The following is a 14,781-nucleotide window of genomic DNA, read 5'->3' as shown; positions in this document are numbered from 1 at the left end:
CGTTGATGACCCAAGTAGAAAGTCGGGCTATAGGCTTGTAGGTGATGTGGACTTTGAACAAGCTTGCAAAGTTCTTTGGATGGGTGACTCAGTTCCCGTGAGGTGTTTATAGCTACCGGAAGCGGCGAAGTTTTGTCTTGTATTGACGCACTTAATATCCAAAGACATCATCTCCCCATCCTTCCCACGGTAAGCATTCATTTAATTCACTACTTTTATCGGCCATCCTGGAGGACACATTCTTACCCGCATCACGTTTATCTGAGGGTGCTCGAAGTTTTAGAGTTTTGGATATAGTTGGACCTGCGGTGGTTTTGGTGGAGGAAAAGTTGGGTTTTGAAAGAATCTTCTAGAAAATGTCTTCTCATACGGTTATCAAGGATGACGAAGTCGACATCGTTATAGCGAAGATAGCGTTCGACCTTACTTCCTTCATGGAGGAATGGAGAAGAATCTTCTCACGATTTCATTTGATAATCGTTAAAGACCCTCGATCTTGTGGAGGACCTCAAGATACCGGATGGTTTCAATCATGAGGTGTACACCAAATCTGATATAGACAAACATGTGGGCTCGCTACGACTAGCATTCTCTTTTCGGGCTATTCGTAATCGGTATTTCGGTTATTTGGTATCCCTTAAAAGTATATTGTATCAATTGATGATGATTGTGTTCCCGCAAAGAGATGATAAGGGCCAAATAGTGGATGCACGGTGGCCAAAGACATCTGGAACCTAAGGACTCTGCCACGCGCCATTCTTCTTCAATACACTCTATGACCTTACTGCTAGAGTGCAGACTTTGTTCGGGGATACCCATTCAGCCTCCGCATGGGGGTGACATGTACTCTATCTTGTGGTCGTGGCTCAATTTGGCCGACTTAGATGCACCCACTCAAGCTAATCGAAGCCGAAATGAGGAATTCCGGTATGTGGATGCAGTCCTAACAGGTGCAAAAGGACAATGATGCCGATTAAGTGGAATTAATGTGGCATTCAATCGAGAGATAATAGGACTGCACTTTTCCCCGGATGCGGTTAGTCGGGGGAGGAAAGTCGAAAGGGAGACCATTGAAGACGTCTTCTCACGGAATGTGTGCTAAGGTTGTGTCGACCACCTAGGGCTTGGGGTAAAAGAGTGGATTGCCATGCGTGTGGAGGAAGGAGAACGGTAACGAATAGACAGTTTGAAAAAGGAATGGGAAGGGGTGAAACTAATGGAGGAGGTGGTCCCTTTTTCCGGGCGGCTAAGTTATCAAGGTCCGCAAATACCGCAGAGGACCGTGTGTCATTGAGATTGGCGAAGATGGTAAAGGAACAACTTGGGCCATCGATGTCCGTGGTTTGCACGCCACGCAGATGCCATCTTTGGAGTGGATCAAGCTTTGGAAGGTCTGTTGCATCGAGCCAACAAACATAAAGCGAAAAAATGGATTCTAGTCTCTTTTTATGGAAATATTTTGTGTTAGTAGATAAAACTTCGGGAAGAAGAATAAGAATATTACTACCTACTTTCCTACTGTTCTTTATAATTTTAGACATACCTCCTTTGGTTTCATTAGTGATTCTTTCAAATTTGGTGCTATCAGTATGCGAGATGTGCAAATTCTTGCTTCATTGTCTTTATTTGTCCGGGTAACATTGCTAATCTCGGATGTATGATTTAACACTTCGATGTGTGCAAACTTATAAAACAACTATGATAATTTGTGGTGCCATTTATTTACCAGTTCATTCCTTATTTCATCCGATGTGAAATCTAATAAAGAAAGTCGATTAAGTACAAGATTACTATTACACGTCAAAGATCCACCCATATAAATTATTTCCCAAACCCTCTTAAACCCCACCACCTCTCATCTTCATCAACTCATCAAACAAACAAACATGAAGTTGAAAACCTTAACTCCGCACAACCCCTCAAAACTTGATTCAACATATCCAAAACCAATGTTCTTCACTCCTCCAAAACCACCACGTCCAAACAATTATCCACCAAACTAAACACACCCTTGAAACAACCATATCCAACTTCACTTCAGCTTCATTTAATCAAAGCAAGAAGAAACCTTTATGGGCTAATCTTTCTTTTAACCATACCCAGTCCACAAATGACCCTATTCATCGTTTCGACCTCGCTTTATGGGCTAATCTTTCTTTTAACCATACCCAGTCCACAAAGACATAGGAATAATGTCAACCGTTGCACACAAATCTTAAGTTTTATGTGTACATAGGAATTACATGTTGATGTAAATGCTTAAAGTTTTACAGGTCTAAATTTCTACGTTTCTTGCAAGCATCCTATTGTTGGGGGTTTCTTAAGTAAGTTATTTTGATAGGATCACAAATTCTAGAGTTACTTGATGAAAACATCAACTTAGAAGTCACAAAAGTTATGATGTAGTTTGCCATGTGCTTCTTTGTCAATTCATTTTCCCAATTATAACAAAGACACAAGTATCAGAGGACTTAGGGACAATGCCAACCACTGCGACCATATCTTAATCACTACAAGTTTCCACAGGAATTAGAGTATATAGGTCTAAATGCCTAAAGTTTCTCCCTGCACACTAATTCTTGGTTGGCACTTCGGACAAATAATCGGGGTGGTACACATGAAACACAGTTTGGGGACCATAAGAAAATTCACAAAGCCATTTCAGACAGACTTCGTTATGTAGAATTGTTCACCAACCACCACCTAGAAACTCTCCCTGGATAATAATAACCTTCCTCTTGGATGCCCAAATAAAAATAAGCAACCACAAAGATTGCTCTTACACCAAGCTAAACAAGTGCGAGGGGTTATCTTCAATTCTAAGATCTCTTCTAAACCATACTATACTACTACAACTGCTATTACCACCACCACCACGAACAAGTCCACTTGACATTTTTTTTTTCTCTTAGCAACTCAAACCCAAGAAAACAATCTCTGTATCAAATCTATGTTCTGGTCATGCAGTAATAATTACTATAGATCGTGGAAAGAGAAGTTTTTAGGACTTATAACAAGATTGCTTTTTCTTTTTCTAGTATGGTTTAGGCCAATAAATGTATGGGTCATAGATTCTGCTCTTATCCCCTTGAACTTGTAATGTTTTTATCCTTATTCTAAGTAAATTATTACTGCTGTGGTCAGTGGAGAGTGGGATTATGTTTGAAGTCAAGAGGTCGCAAAGGAAGCAGAGGGGCGTAGTCGACGCAGAGGCAAAGATGCTTTTCTTTGAAAAAAAGAATGATGACACTAAAAAAGAAATACGCCTAACCTTTATCCTTTGTCCTAACCTTTATCCTTGCCTATTCCATCTATCCTTTACTCTTTTGTTTAATAGGGGCTCGGGGAAAGAACCTAAGCTCAAAAACAAACACTACCGCGAAAGGAACAAGGGCTGAGATGGATAGGCTAGGATCGGGGAAGGTTGGAAGCTCAACCATCAACAAAAATGCTCGAGGGAAGGGCTGGGCTCTAGAATAGCGTTTAAGCCATGTGTTTCGACCAAATATGATCAAAACACCAAGTGTTGATGAAAAAGACGAAGAACGTAGAAAAGTAATTAGAAAAATGATGGTGATCGGGGGAATGATGAGACTGTACCTTGCGGTTGCCTACGTACCCAAATTATCAGTGGGATCAAGTCTCAAGAACGTAGTTCTAAATGAAAAATAGTTTTGTATTTATATAGGTAGAGTAGAGAATCCTTGTAGCTCAAGTATTCTTGTAGCTTGAGTCATTGTGATATAATATAACTCTCAACTGATAATTATCTCTTTGATAAGAAATGAATCTGGACATAAATCAATGTACATTAGTGGCAAGCCATGTGGCTAAGGTTCAGCCTTAGACACATGAGTTAATGGGCCTGTACATTGATCCATGGTATTGCAAATTGGGCTTTAGCCCTGTCGATTAAATGAATAAAATAGAGACTCCTACCAATGGACGTTCGCCACGTAGGTGGGGGTCGAACACCGCCCCCTCTTTGTCATGCGAACAAAGTTCACATGGCAAAGAAGAGAAGAAAAATCAAGGAAAACTTGGAATAAGAAAAGAGCAAGCGAATGTATAACAAAGTGTAGGTGGTGGACGAAATGATAGGAAAATGGACAATCGGAAAAAATTCGTGAATTATTGGAAACGAAATAATGTCAAATTAACATTATAATGAAAAAGTGTCGTGTGAACGTAAACGATAGGAAAATGACAATCGGAAAAATTCGTGAATTTATCGGAAACGACATAATGTCAAATTAACGATATAGGGACGCGAATGTAATAAAAGAAGGCCAAAAAAGGCATAGAAAAAATAAAATATGCACAGAAATAAAATTGCAAAAGAAATCGATTGCCAAAAATCAGACTTAACATTACGAAAAATACTTAAATTTGAATTCGACGGCGCGGTGTGAATAGCCGAATACGCTGGATTATATCGTTAAAAATTAAATAGAGGGGCAGTTTAGTAATAATATTAATAAAAGGAATTTAAAACGAATTGACTCAAAGTGTTGGGATAAGATAAGAATTGAGTGTAGAGATGAAGTCGGAGTTGGAGAAGAATCCCACCAAAGACCGGAAAACCTCAGAAACCTATATAAGTCTTTGTAGCCGCACATCCCATCTCATACAAAATAATCTTCCCTCAATCAACCAGCAACAGACGAAGTTATAAAACGTAACTTCGTCCAGATACGGCAAAGATCGTTCGTCTTCGCTTTGACTAGCGTGCGTTTTCTCTATCAGCTCATCTCACCCCTTCTTGGTATCCCCGTTTTATAGGAGTTAATGGCTCATCAAGAGCAACCTCCATCTTAGCACTTGTCTCTTTCGGTATTTCAACAATACAATTGAAAATGCCATCGCCCAAGTGCAATGGTATGTCGTGCCACGGAGAAACCTTTTTGCCAGATTCATCATGGAAAAAGACACGGTAATCAAGTGTTTCAGGCTGGCCATCTTCTTTGACTTGGATTTGAGGTTTGTAAATAGCTTTACAAGTGTAGAATCTCTTGGCATTTGAAGATGTTTGTTTGAGAGAGAATAAAGTGAAGCGGTTATTGAAAAGTAATGAACAAGTAATTTTGTGAACTCCTCCTCCTCCTACTATTGCTCTTGTACTAGTCCATTGGATTTTTTTTTTTTTTTTTTTAAAACTGTTGAAGCTCGAGAGGAGCCATTAATGGCGTCGACCTCGATTTTGTCAGTATAACAAAATCGCGTTTGAGGGTATCGGTGGATAGGGTTTTACAGAGAACCAAACCACCGGTTCTTTTGTGTAAAGGTTGCGGTGGTGGTCAGAAGTGGTGGCGGATTGTTAGTGGTCGATGGAGCTAGAGAAGATGAGCGAAGAACAAACCGAACTTGGGCTTGGGCTTGGGTCAAGACTAAGTGGGTCGGTCGGTTTGGTCCCGATTCTATTTTAAGTTGTGTGGGTCGTAATTTAAATGTTTTGTTTTGGGCCCAATTTAATTAAGTTTTGGGACCGGTTGTATTTTGTTTTGTTGGGCGGTTTCTCGAAGCTTCGACCCGATTTTCGACCTATCCGACCCGATGTTATGTGCTTTTTTCAGGTAGAAACTACCCGAATATACGGATGAAATATAATCGAGAAGAAAAAACTTCGATCTAACGCAGACTTGGTGAGGTGGAAAGAAGGTGATGATACTGGCGACCATCCGGAACCGCGTCGATGGTCGCTAAGGAAATACTGAGAAAATACTAGGACTTCGAGAAATTTGAGATGGATGAAGCAAAATGAAGTTTGAAACGGAAGTCGAAGAAGATGAAGTAGTAATGGCTTACACACAATTAAATTGCAGGAACTTAATTCCGTTGAAAGCAAAGAAATAGCGCAATCATCGGAGTGGTGGCAAATTGCACGGGACAACCGCCAATATCGCTCGGCTAATCTTCACGAGAGCGCACCGTTTACAAAATGAATTTATGAAGGTTCGGGCTCAAGAACTCTTCGTTGATAATGACCGAAAAGCCATCTTGACGAAAGGGTACATAAAATTTGAAATTGAATTCAAGGATTCAAATAGAAGTTTTAAAAGGGGTTTCCAAAAAAGTATCGCCCGGATGGGATAGATTGCATACCGCGAGGGAAGTGGAATCCGGCAGAGTTTAAAGTGCCGAACAAATTTCGAGGTAAGCCAAACATAAGTATTGAAAACTATACTCAAAGTCCAAATGTCGAACTTAACCTCGGTGACAACTTTCACAAGATATCGCCAGGTTGTCGGTGTCTACTTTCGCGCTACATCACCATCCTCACCCATATCCCGTGATAGTGATAACGGACATCAATATGGTCCCACCATGATGAACTTGGTTCTTCGTGAAATGAATAAAGACTCTTCGACTATCCTGATACACAACAACAACAGCATGCTCAATACCCAAAATCATCTGTAACCTCCGCCATAGTGCCTCTTTCACCGCCACGCCGCGCCATATACCGCAAGAGATAGAGATATCAGAGCTTAGCCTGTAGCATATACCTCCAACTAACCGTTGCACCATGCATCATAAACACATAACCGCAACGAGTCGATGCGCCGTCTATCTGGGGATCACACCGCATAACCGAAATCCACAAACCCACCGACATAACAAGTGCCTCCACCATAAGCTAATCCCACATCCAAAGTAGCCTTAGTACCTTAGTACCCATTTCACCGCCTCCCAATCTTTGCTTCCCGGATTTGCCATATACCGCTGACAACACTAAGCGCACGTGAAATGTAATACGGGCATGTGCACACCATAGCATTACATCAAACCTACGCCCTACACTGCGATATGAACATTTGCCATATACTTTTGTTCCTCCACCTAACTAGGAAAAGAACTTAGGCCGAAAAGCCTAAATGCCGACTAAAAGGTGTAGAAACCCACTTTGCATTCTCCATACCAAATCGAGAAATTACTTTAACGAATGTATTTCTTCCGAGATAACCTATCCGTCGGCTTCTTCCCCATCTCCTCAAATCTCCATGCCCAGCATCTTCGCTCCCTCGCAAGTCTTCATCTCAAAACTTCGAGCTAAGTTGAGATTTCAACTTGTCTATCTCCACCATGCTTGGAAGCAATAAGCATGTCATCCACATAAAGCGGGGAGATAGATGGAAGTCATTACCATGAAGCGCTTCCAAAGTGAACCGCGGCCAGTCATACTACTTCCGGTGTACTCATGTTGCATCATGAATGTATCAAAGCGCTTGTACCATTGGCTCGCGATTGCTTTTAACCCGCATGGTGACCCGATTCAATTTGCATACATAATCTTCTTTCGAAGAACGACAAACCCCTTCAGTCTCATATAGATCTCTTCCAAAGTCCCCATGCAAGAAGCGGTTTTCACGTCAAAGTTGCTTAACTCAGTTGAAGTGAGCAACTAAACTTAATAACACCGCGAATGGACGTATGTTTGACCACCGGGGAAAATACCTCATTGTAGTCAACTCCTTTCTTTACGTGAAAAACCCTTTGCTACCACTCTTGCCTTGTACCCAATGCTTGCCGGACTTCGGGGGAGGACCTCTTTCTTTCGACGAACACCCATTTATCGCCGATAGTCGCTTTTGCCCCTTTCGTGATAAAACTGGGTCCCACGTGTGATTTTTATCGAGATTCCATCTCCGCTGCATAGCTACCAACCAATCGCAGAATGAGCATCTCCCCTTGACTTCCTTGAAGCTATCCGCTCATCATCTTCGATATTCAACATATGCCACTAAATCCACCGACCATAGTGTTTCACCGGCTCGTGCCCATACTTGTGCGCTTTTTAACTTATGTCCCCCGCGGGTCGGTCCCACTACAAGTTGCCGGATCTTTCTTGCTCTTCTTCGTTGTTGTGTTGGTTCCATGATTTGGTTCCATCATGATCTAACCAGTCATCTGGCGATCGTAACAACTCAAGCTCGTTAGCTCGAACCTATGGGCTTCACCGATTCGCCCGGTACTTCCTTAACAAAGATAACACCTAGTCTCATCAAAGGTAACATCTCTGGCGACCGGGGAACTTGTGGTCTTCTAGAACACAATCGATATCCCTTTACCCCATTTGCAAAACCTAAGAATATGGCCTTTTAGCTTCAGGATCTAGCTTGATGTCCCTCACATGGGTAGTAAGTCGTCGATCCAAACACCATAAAATACTATAATCACCGGGTTGACCACACCCCTCATAAGGTGTCCTCAATCTATACCGGTATCGGTGACCTATTAGATGCGGGGTAACACGCCATGGACACCCAGATCTCCCAATACTTTTTAGTGGGACCGCATTGGGACAATAAACATCTTGCTCTTTCGAAGCAAAGTTCTATTCATCCTCTGCCATTCCATTCTCACGTGGCGTGCCTCGATCCTGGTGTCCTGGCAATTCCCCTTCGCAAGCATTTAACTCTTGGAAAGGTCCATGGTATACTCGCACGGTACCATTTATCGACCGTAATGTCTTTACCTTCCTATCACGTGCCGTTCTCAACCCTTGCGCTTCCACTTTTTTAAATGTCTCAAACACTTCATCTTTTCGATTTCATCATATACACCCACACATACCGGTATGATCATCAATGAATGAGACATAATAGCGGTTACCTCCCCTTTGAAGCCACCCCGGGAGGTCCCCAAACATCCGTATGCACATAATCAAGGATGCTCATTGTCGTGTCGCGTGCTTGACTTGAACTTGACTCGCTTGTGCTTCCCATAGACGCCTTAATGCTCACGCGACCCCATATTTGGCTTCTTGAAGTTCTTCAAGAACCCTCGCACCCGCACAACCGCGAGACAAACCCTTTTCACTCATATGCCCTAAACACATATGCCATATATCTTAGTGCACTCGGAATCATTACCCTACATGCACCCATCGCTACATCGCTTATCACCGCATTCCCTATCGGTATACAAGGTTCCATATTTTTGACCCTTCATAACAACTAAAGAGCCATTAACAATATTTAGGACTCCACCTTTTCTTCCACAAACTTGTGGCCTTTGGAATCCAAGGTACCAAGAGAAAATAAGATTTTTTCTTTTAGCTCGGGAACATGTCTCACATCGGTTAAAGTCCTCACTACACCATCATACATCTTGACCCGGTTCAATTCCTACCGCCTTACAAACTAACGTCATTACCCATTAAAACGGAACCACCATCAATGCTCTCATAAGAAAAACCACTTTCTATTCGGGGCACATATGATTAGGAACATCCTAATCAAGAATCCACTTTTCGGTCATATAGTCTTGTGTGGACACACAAGAGACCGAACTAAAATCCCTCTTCTCATCCTTTCAAGCATAATTTGCCTCGATTTTGCCTTACCTTTCTTCCGACCATCTCTCTTTCTTCTCTTTCTTGGTGAGGACAATTACTTGATAATGTCCCTTTTCATTTGCAATGGCAAGACGTACATATTTTAAAGGCTTCTTTTCGACTTGGACCTAGAATTCTCATTACTTGAATAATTACGTTTATCTGAATTTCCTCTTGCCACTAGCCCCCGACTGCATCAATGCTATTCTCACACGATGTCTTTCTTCATTAACTCATAAGAGCAGTGCACTTTGAACTTCGTCAAGATCGACTACTTCTCGTTCATGAATGTAGTCATTGGATGCTCATAGCTTTTCAAGAAAGAGAATATTAAACATGCCACTTGATCCTCATCATCCATCTTCATACCAACATTCAAATAATCCGCTAGACGTCAACCGAACTCACTAACGTGCTCTTGCATCGATGAACCATCGACCATCATGTAGATAAAAGACGCTTCTTAAAGGTACATCTTGTTAGCCATGCTCTTGGTCATATACATAGACTACAGTTTGAGCCAAATACCCGGCAGCGGTATTTTCTCCCATCACACTATACATAACCTCATTAGCAAGACATAACCGGATTGATGAACAAGCTTGAAGATCAACTCTTCCCAATCATCATTACTCATACTTTCGCCTTTGATTTAATCCCCTTTAAAGCCTTTGTTGGATGAGGATGTCCTTTTACTCGGACTTGCCAAATCCCAAAGTTACTTTCTTCCCATTAAACTTCTACTTCAAACCTCATGTTTAATATCTTGGGAGCCCCGTCTTTCAAGTTACACCTGATAACCCAAAAGAAATGAGTTTCACCTCGAATTTAATCAACACCTGCACACAAATTTTGAAGACTAAACTCAAAAATCCTAGTGATACCTAAGCTCGATACCAATTGTTGTGAATATATATATCTTGAGCGGACAACGCACCCATTGACAAAACCGATCAATCCTACACAAAGATTTGATCCTTCACACCTAGACAAGACTTCAACACCCTCCAAGCAATATCCCAACACTTCTCAATATCAAATAACAAAGATATAAAGTAAAAACAATTAATGTAAAGGAACAAACCACAAAGACGAGATATATCGCTGGTTCTAATTTGCCACTGCTTCCCAATAATCACAAGTTCCAAGCTTTACTAGATGTCCTAAGTAATGATTACAAGTCTCTCAATTCACTCACAAAGAATGAACACTCAACTCACACGTAATTGCTCTCTTATAATCTCTTTTTCTTGGTTTTGGAAAAGTTAGGTTTTCAAAACCCATTTTTTGTTTTATACCAAAACCAAAATCGATTCATATGCTTGAAGCCCACTTAAAAATTGACCTGGCAGCCGGCGCTTCGGCGCCCAAAACATTTGGACCATGAGCTGGTCGCTTTTCTGAAAGCGCTGACGCCCGAGATGTAAAAAAAGAAAAAAACTTCTTTTCTCTACACCTTCCCATAATAATTTCTAATGTTAATACACCAAAGCTGTAAACATCACATTTTTCTGTCACCGCCATTGTGTAAGCAAGCTATGAAACAAATAAAAAGTACTCCGAAGTTAATTAGGAAACCGAGCTAAATGTAGGAAACTTAAGACAGTATCTATCTACCTATCTAATCCAATATGATTATAAAGAAGAAGTTTCAAAAGTTGGATATACTTTCTCAAGACATGATTATGTTTATTGAATGGAAAAGGGAAGGGGAAGCATAAGCTTGCCTGGTGCCATGTAGCCCTTCGTGCCAGCAACTTTGGTCCATAATGATGAATCAGGATTTAAAAGTCTTGCGATGCCGAAATCAAAGATACAACCCTCAAATTCTGCATTCGGTAAAATATTGCTGCTAGATATGTCACGATGAAGGATGGGTGGCTTACAATCATAATGCAAGTATGATAAAGCATTGGCAACATTTCTGATGACATTCAATCTCTTAAGCCAATCAAACTCTTTTGCTCCATTCTCTCTACTGATAATATCAGCTAAGCTTCCCTTTTCCATGTACTCATAAATAAAAAATGTGTGCCTGGGGTGAGAACAGAACCCATAAAGTTTTACAATGTTTCGATGCCGTACTTCTGTTAAGAATTGAATCTCATTCATAAAACATTCCAAATTATCTAGTTTGCCATCTTCTTGCGAAGAAAGCATCTTTATAGCTACTACATTCCCAGTTGGTAATTCTGCCCTGAAAACCCTTCCAGATCCTCCCTTCCCAATGCAATACGTGTCATCAAAATTATTTGTAGCATCAATGACATTTTCGTAGATAATGCTCCCATCGTAATTCCAAACTGAAAATATGTTTTTGCTGGCAGATGCAGGTCCATTATCATCAGAATTTTGCACTTTTCTTTTCGATGAAAATAAAATAAGATTGCAACGAGCAGGAGCAGTAAAACAATGAGCCCACAATAGAACCAACAATCTTTGTTACACCATTATGCAAACCCTTTTCAGTACCCTCGTTACCAGAGAAGCTTCTGGGCGGCAAAGCTTCAACATCACTGAACAAACCTTTATTATTACTGAATGCTTCGGATGGAGCTTCTTCAAAAAACTTTACTTCTGGGAAGACAGCCTTCCAACTTATTGTTCGAAAAATCAATGGTTAATAGACTTACCATCTGACTGAAGGAAGTAGGGATAGAACCTGTAAGCTGATTCTGGGAGAGATTCAATTGTTCCAACATAATGAGCTTGCTGAATTGTGCTGGAATATTTCCAGCGAGTGAGTTCTGACTAAGGTCTAGTTATTCCTGCAATTGCACTAGATTTCCAATCTGAAATGGGATCAGACCTGACAACTCATTCTTTTTCAAATTCAAATACCGCAACGTCAAGCACTCACCTATCTGGTCTGGAATCGGCCCACCTAGCTGATTGAATGAGAGGTCTAGGAACTCAAGATTGGACAGTCTTTTCAAATTCCGGTGGTACATTACCAGATAATTGATTGCAACACAAGGTCAGATTGAACAAAACAGACAGATTACTCAACTCCTTTGGTATTTCTCCTACGAGTTGGTTCTCAGAAAAGATCAAGTACCTGTAAGTCATTCAGTTGGCCTAGTCCCCCCGAAATCCTCCCACTGATCTCATTACCAGGAACAAGTAACGCTGTCAAATCTTTAAATGCTGTCCAGTTTGATGGGAGTTTCCCATTGAGTCTATTATATCCCAGATCAATATAATTGAGACTTGTATGTAATCCAAAATCTTGGGATATATCTCCATTAAGCAGATTTCCTCTGAGTAGAACTCTGAATAAGGTCGTACAATTCTTGAAACTTCTGGGGATGGGGCCAGTTAACTGGTTGTTGGCCGCTGCAAAATACTGTAGCGATCCACCTCGACACACTTCTTGTGGTAAATTTCCCGAGAAGTTATTACCGTTCAAATGAAGTCGAGCCAGAGACGATAGGTTGCTAAGTTCTTCAGGTAGTAAACCAGATAAATGATTTTTGAAGAGATGCAAATCTCGCAGGTTCCTCACTATACCAATATTTAAGGGAACTGATCCAGAGAGTTGATTCTGATCAAGGTATAACAGTATAACACCATGAGGTTGCTTAAGTTACCCAAAGATTGAGGGATGGAACCAATCAAAAAGTTCCCACAGAGAGCTACTAGGAACAAATCTTTCAAGTTACCAATCTCTGGAGGTATTGAACCACCTATATTATTGTATGACAGGGTGAGTTTTTTAAGGCTTGTAAGGAGATCAATTTTACGAGAGATGGTACCAATAAACTCGTTATTTTGCAGTCCAAGACTCACAAGTTTGGTCCAGTTGGTGAACAAGAGTGGGTCTAGTTCCCCAGTTAAGCCATTAGCAGATACATTGAGCTTGATGATTCTACTAAGATTACCAAAAGAAAGAGGAAGGCTACCAGTAAGAAAATTTACTGAAAGATCCAAGTGGGTGAGCCTGGAAAGTGTACCAATCTGGGACGGGATATTTCCCGTGAGTTTGTTGTTGCTGAGATCAAGATAGACTAGCTTCGGCAAGGATGAAAAGTCTAAGTTTTCAAGTGTACCTTGCAGGCTGGCTTCTTGAAGGTTCAGTTCAGTACACTTCCGTCCTGTCACAAACTACCCCATGCCACATGCATGGAGTCGAGTTGTTTGTGTTGGTATCTGTTGTCCATTGAAGGAGAGCATCAACTTCTGATTCATACCCTGCTTCTGCTATCTGAAATACTAACAGAACCAAAACTACTAAAAAAGTCATCAAGACATAATTCTCAAGAACCATCATCATTGTTGTAATGATTTGCAATATTAATCTAATTGTGGCATAATGAAAGGTTCATGGTGCCTTTAATTTGTTGCAAGGGAGGGGTTCTAGGGGACATATTTTATCTTGATACGTAAACAAACTCAAAATCATTAGGGCATTTATAAGTTTTGGATTAGGCTAATTTTTTTTGTAGATATTATCTCCTAATTATTTTAAATATTGTCACAAATAATATAAAAAAAATCAAAAATTGAACTTGCCAAAATGTAGTTAACAATTTATAAAATTTGGCTAATTGTAGACCGCTTCATTTTACCATTTTTAATACTATATTTGGCAAGTTTTAAAAAAATTGATTTTTTTATTATTTGTGACAATATTTAGAATAATTATGAGATTATATCTACAAAAATTAACCTAATTCAAAACTTATAAACGTCCCAACGATTTAATACAGTTTGTTTTATTACAGTCATACTTTGACTTCGGTCCTCAATTTTGACATAAGAAGCTAAAGTGTACACACCAACTTTGACAAGGATAGACAAAGCTACAGTTTTCATCATATTACTCATTCTCGCATAAATTTTGAGAGCAAATGTCTGTTACCCAACAGCAACGGTGGGTTTAAATATACACAAAAATGTAATCCTCTACACAAGAATGGATGATTCTGTATTTAATTATCTCCATGTCATGTCTATTATCGAGTCTCTATTCGCTGAAAGAGGAAAAATTTGAACTTATTTTTCCACGTTCCATGTTATAGACATTCCTAATTTCTTCTAGAAGCAAGATCCTTGAATATAAAATGAAGATACCATACCCCAATGTTACTTCATGTTTATTTGACAATCTTGGGTGGTGTACACGTACTGAGTTCTAAACACCAATAAATAGTTTATTTACAAGTTTTATATTTTTCTTTGACAGTTGACCCATGTGCAGCAGCACTGCAGCAGTACAGAAGCATAGAAAACTTCTGTGGGGAAACCAATTCCATTATTTGCAGAGAAAAAGCTCACTCGTACGTAGCATTGGAGGTTTCGTACTTTAGAATATGATAAACAAGATTACTTATTTCGGAATTTTCAGACAAACACTGGTGAGATTCTTTTTGTACTTCAGGTCATTCCTATAGTTTGATCCTTAAAGCGACATCTTCATATATATTAACATTGCTGATATTTGT

At 40.2% G+C, this 14,781-nt stretch overlaps 2 pseudogenes; one reads left to right on the top strand and one right to left on the bottom strand.

The window, feature by feature from the left end:
* Window positions 1–356: 356 nt before the first annotated feature.
* On the top strand, window positions 357–967 carry LOC147501638 (putative UDP-arabinopyranose mutase 5 pseudogene; annotated as a pseudogene).
* Window positions 968–10,069: 9,102 nt separating this feature from the next.
* LOC147501637 (uncharacterized) lies at window positions 10,070–13,610 on the bottom strand (annotated as a pseudogene).
* Window positions 13,611–14,781: the final 1,171 nt, after the last annotated feature.

Source organism: Coptis chinensis, chromosome 4, assembly GCF_015680905.1.
Source record: "Coptis chinensis isolate HL-2020 chromosome 4, ASM1568090v1, whole genome shotgun sequence".
NCBI classification, from domain to species: Eukaryota; Viridiplantae; Streptophyta; class Magnoliopsida; order Ranunculales; family Ranunculaceae; genus Coptis; species Coptis chinensis.
Note: the sequence above shows the minus strand (reverse complement) of the source record. Positions and strands in the feature narration are given on the sequence as shown.